Here is a 5,810-nt window from a genome sequence, read left to right as displayed (position 1 = left end):
TTAGAAATGTAGCCAATAAAAGTTTCATTGTCCTTTTTACTTAAAAGGTTGTGCAATTAAACAAAACTCGTATGGTCATCGCATTAAGACCTGGACTGTTACCAATCACAGTAATTAATTTTTTTGTGACATTGCACTATTTTTCATTTTTCATAGGGAATATTAAAAATCCCACAAGAAAATTCAAATACTACAGTTTGTTAAGGATCCACTGTAACATGGCACCCAATGTAGTATGATTTTGCTCTTTAAACCTGGACTCTGATCAAAGAACTATTTCCTCAGGAAATATAATTCAGAAGATGGCTTGAAGAGGGCAAGGAACAAGGTTTTTCTTCTCTTCTCTCAAGATCCATTTACCTATATGCAAAACCACAAGAAAAACTTTAGGAGGAAGGCATCCATGGGAGGACATTATAGCCATTTACATGGGGCTCGATGCACCTTTTTTCTTCAATATTCAACATTAATGGAACATTTCAGGAAAAAAAAACTTTGCAGCAAAATCATAAAAGGTTCTAAAATTCCCACTAATTTTATAAGTTAGCGTTTTTTCATAATATAATCAAGTACCCATCGGAGGTGGGGAGGGTTTATTTACAATTACACTGATACCTTGTTTTTCCTATAGGGTTTGAAGAGCTGTTAAATCTTCATAAAACAGAGATTTTGATAAACAGGGACTGTGCACACTTCTGTTAAGGGATATGACTGACCTTCTGTTAACCAGAATTGTGTTAAGCAGGGGTATCCTATTAGCTGGGGGCTGTCTGTTTAAAATAATCCTTTCCCCTGGACTATTGCATTCAGTTATTTTGATTTCACATGAGTAAGAGCTGGCAGGATCAGATCCCAATATCTTAGCACTTACACATTGCTTTGCAGCCTCACACCTCTGTACATAACTAGTTATTCATCCTGAGGACAGCCCTGTGAGGTAAATATCTGCAGTATTACAAAGTGAAGGCAGAAAATTACTCTCACGGTAAACTTCCTTTTATGGAAAAAAAATTTTTCTGCACGTTTGCACTAATGTGAAAGCACCTTTTTAATACCAAATGCATGTCAATGTTATGTTTATAGATCTATTTCAGTTTTACTGAGCTTTCTCCATTTCCATTTTTATTGGGGTGTGAATTCTGATGCTACGATTTTATGCTTCTTTCTCTTTCCACATTAATGCAAGTTATTAATAAAATCATTGTTTGAAAAGCTCCATATACTGAATGTTTCTCATTGTCTTTGTGGGCAAGAGCCTTCAGCTCTGGATCCTGGGAAAGTGCAAGGATTGCTCCTTACATGGACACCAAGGGAAGGGTTTGTGCACATAACCACAAAGGGGTTGGAGAGGAAGTGGAGTCATGGACCAGAACCCTCCCCCACACCAGCCCACAGGGAAATGAAACCTACTGGGTATAGAGCTGGTGCGCTATCCTAAAAGATGTTGCAGCTGGGACAGCCCCCATTCACCGAGAAATTTGAGGAGGGATTTGGTACTTGACCTTTGAAAATAATTTTTTTTTTATTTTAGGGGGCAAATATCAGTTTGGGTGGGTATTATAAAGCAGATGGAGTGAAAGTGAGTGAGGAAAAATTATATAGCACTGAGGAGCAAACTGGATTCTCCCACAAGCCAGCTCTGGCCACTGTACGATCACTTTGTGCCGCTTAGGTGGTATAAGGTGACATTAGCCAACCAGAGAATCTGGCCCTTAAAGTTTTATATCTACAGAGTATTAAGTATTTAAAATTAAACATGAATAAGTGCCTGTTGCTCTACATCCCTCTCCATGTTCCCTTCTCTGTCCCCACCATTCCTCTGCCTCCCCTTCATGCTCTTCCCAATCTCCTGCACCCTACTTCTATGTAGCCCAGTCCTCTGTACCCCCGCTTCATCCCCTCTCAATCTCCTGCCAATCTCAATGTATTCCTCCTCCCTGAGAGCCTCTCACTCCAAGACCAGGTAACGTGGCTCTCTGACATCCACTCCCTGCCCTAGTGAGTCTCAAACTTTCTGCTATCATGCCTCACTTTTACTGAAGCAAATGTGCTCAGTCCCCACCTTCGGGTGAGTTAGAGACAACATTCACATATAGCAATAATTAATGCAATACTAGAAGGGCAAAGGATATAAACTCACACTAGCATTTACTTCGCAACATTTCAGTGAGATGAATGAGCCTGAAGAGCAACTGGGGTCTCGGGAGAGAAATGGGCCTAAGAGAGGTACAAGCTGGGGATAAAGGAACTCACAGGGAAGAAGCTGGGGGTGCCGAATGGGTGTGGGGGGACTGAGACTCCGTCTCCTCTATGCCAGCAAATCGTTGAGATAGCTGGTGGCAGATGCACAGGAAATCTAACAGAAAATACCATGCAGTAATTTGCATTTTTCAAGATAGTCAAAAAGTAGGATATGAGTTTCAGGCCCCACCCAGACTCCACCGTGGGGCTGGCCCTATGTTTTTGGAAAGCCTACCCTAACCACAGTCCACATCCTTTCCAGTGCACAACTATCCTCACTATGCCCCTTCCTGGACTCTTGTCATTCGATTTACTATCTCTTTAGTGATAACTAGATGGATCTATCTTGATGAATTGATGACCTTCATTGATAGACCTCTGATCACATATTTTTTCATATATACGAACTGGTGTGGTTACTGGGAAAAACACAGGTCTGTATGTTTATTTCACTGTGATCTCGGATTACAAAGCTTAATAATTAAAACATCAAAAACCAACAGTTTTGGAAGGGATATAAACTCTTATGCAGGACATAAGCCAAGCTCTAATTATTGAGGTTTAGGAAGAAATGTTACCTGTGGGCAGGTTTCTCCTCAGTTGCCCACCACAGGCTTTCTTGCACCTTCCTCTGAAGCAGCAGGTGCTGGCCGCTACTGGAGACAGGATACTTGACTAGACAGACCACAGGTCGTCTGATCCAGGCTGGCAATTCCTATGTTTCTAGAAAGAGACAAGCCTCTTTTCTTTCATGTTTCCTACTTTTTTCATCTTGAAAAACAAAGTCCTTCCCTTACTCTGGAAAAACTCGACACCCGTGGCAGATTTGGAATTGCCTGTGATTGTTTGTGAATATGTTAAAGATAATTTCTAACGGTAAGTTTGATTATATAAGAGGGTTTATTGTATGGATACATGGGGTAAATTCAAGAAGAGATTGACTGCTCTAGGCAGGAAAGAGTATTATGGCTCCAGATATTTATAAACCCCATATTTATATGGCTCCCTCTAATTATAAACCCCTCCCATTCCCCATGAGTTCCCTTTGGTTCCACTCTCAGAAAGAGACTCTGGGTGTGTCCTGCCAATCTGCTTGCTCACAATGGAAATCATCAAAGTAACTTCAAACAGCTAATGAGCACACCTAGTGCTTGCCACACCCAATTTCTGGATATCATGGGTGCCTCTGGCAAGTGAGGCACAGAGAGTCCCCCAAATGAAAAACAAGAAATTATGTATCCTTCTAACTCTTTCTTCCCTTATTCACACCACTACATGCTGCAATGCTAAGAGTGGGTTACAAACAAAACCAAACTCTTTCTATAATTATAGCTTTGGATTGTGAAACCTAAGTCCCACCACTAGGATTTCAAAATCTATACATCTGTGCTTTAACGCACTTTTTATAGGAGCATTTGAAAGTCCTTTTTAGAAAAGAAGAACTGCTTAATTTTTTTAAAGTAACAATGATTTGTTCACTCAAAGTCTGCTAAACGTATGAATATTGTATCCTTCTTCACACAGGAAGGGGTGTACGCCTGCCCTGTATTTGTTATGTGCAAAACTGATTTATGCAGTGCAGCCAGTCTAAAAGACTAAGACATCAGTGGCACTTCTTAGACATTTGGTAAGTCATCTTTCATCTGTTTTTAGTATTTATACATTTATTAGTTGCTTATGTAGATTAAGAGGTAACATAAATGCCTATATCTGTAAACACAGTATAGTATTTGCTAAGTCATTTGTTAGTGGATTCACCTATAAAAATAACAATTGAGAAGGGCAGGGGGAATATACTGGAATGAACTATTTTAAAGGGATATAACAATTAGAAGTGTTCAGAAGGGAAACCAAATAAGCAATGAGGCAAATTTCCAGGGGCTGTAGTGGATGAGATTGCAATGGAATAAGATATCTCTGTAACAATTGAATTGAACAGGAAAGATTTTTCTGTCAAAACTTTTATACTAGTTGTATCAAGAAGAAAAATCTGTTTTGAAAACACAATAATGGACCAGATTTGCAACTGGTATAAACTAGTGTAGTTTCACTGAAGTCAGTGGAGCTACACGGATTTGTATAAGCTGAGGAACTATTCTGATACTGGGAAAATATCGGTTTGAAATCTGAGAATGTGAGCACATTAAAAATAAAATCCTTCAGACCAAATCTAGAATATATAATCTTTTCAGCACACCATACAAATGGTCTGATTTTACAGTCCTTCACAGTGATATGAAATCAGTTTTGCTTTAATAAAGATTGTAGGATTCAGTCCTGACTCCAAGATGCCAAGTGCACAACTCCTGTCATAATTAATGGAAATTGCATTCCTAAGTACCAATTTACCATTGAATATTAAAAGATGATCCCCTTTCTGTCCAGAAGAGAGGAGAATCTATCTGGCTAAGTCATATTTACACCTATCTCAGAATGACTGCAGAAACACTGGTATCGTAATTTAAACGCTGTGTGTGATGTGACCTATTTACATTCAATATGTATTTCTACAGGAAGTCCCGTGTAATTTAGCCATTTACTGTAAAGTTTTACTCCACATTCTAACATTTAAATTTTTAAATCTTTGCCATTTTTTTCAAAATAGCTCTGATCTGAACATTTCCGTGAAACTATTATCTGGCTTTGCTGATTTTTGTGTATGCTTAAGGCATGGAAGGCTTTTTAACTCAAAAGTAATAACGATTGGGTTAACTTGCACCAGACAAACAGAATTTTTGACAGACTGATCGCAAATTTCTGGGAAGAAATCGTAGTCTGTGGTCATGACTATACTTATACCCCATATTGTAGTGCTTTTCATCCTTAGGTCATATAGGAGTTTGTGGGTATGTGGGTACCTTCATCTCTCTTTTATAGATGGGGAAATTGATGCACAAAGAGGTGAAATGACTTGCCTAAAATCAAACAGCTGGTCAGTGGTAGAGCTAGAAATCAAACCCAGGTCATCTGACTCCTAGTCAAGTGTCTTAGGCACTAGATAACAGTTTCCTAAAAGAGTGGGAGAAATTGCTTCATGGGATACTGCATGTAGGGATATGGTAATCCTGCTCTTTTAAAATTGGTAGGCACCCAACGGTGGTTATCAGTATCTGATGGATAGATACCAACCTCAGATTCAGATACTGTGGAGAGAGGTTTCTGAAGCAAGGAAAGGAGCTGGGCTAGTAGGAGGATTTTACTGGAACCAGTCAGAAAGGAGGGAGAGAACAGGATTTAGGCAGTGAGGACAGGTTGGGGAGAAGAAGAACCAAGGTGATGTTCTCAGGATCCAGAGACAAAGTGGAGGGAGAAAGTGGGAGCAAGATACATACACATCACAAGGATGAGGCAGCAAGAAGCAGCTTTGATGACAAGGACAGAGTAGGGGCTATAACTAAAGAGTTTGCCACGATATCACTGTTTTGATGACATTTCAGAATCAGATTTGTATCAATCTAACAAAATGGCCAGACACTTGTACAAATCAGTTCCAAATCAGTTATTTGTCACATCTCTATTTGCTATCAGTACAAGCTTAAGATAAAGACACATGTCCACTATTTCTAACC

Source organism: Terrapene carolina, unplaced genomic scaffold, assembly GCF_002925995.2.
Source record: "Terrapene carolina triunguis isolate 2854851 unplaced genomic scaffold, T_m_triunguis-2.0 Scaffold34029, whole genome shotgun sequence".
Lineage (NCBI taxonomy): Eukaryota > Metazoa > Chordata > Testudines > Emydidae > Terrapene > Terrapene triunguis.
The sequence above is the reverse complement of the archived record's forward strand: the minus strand, read 5'-3'. Positions refer to the sequence as shown.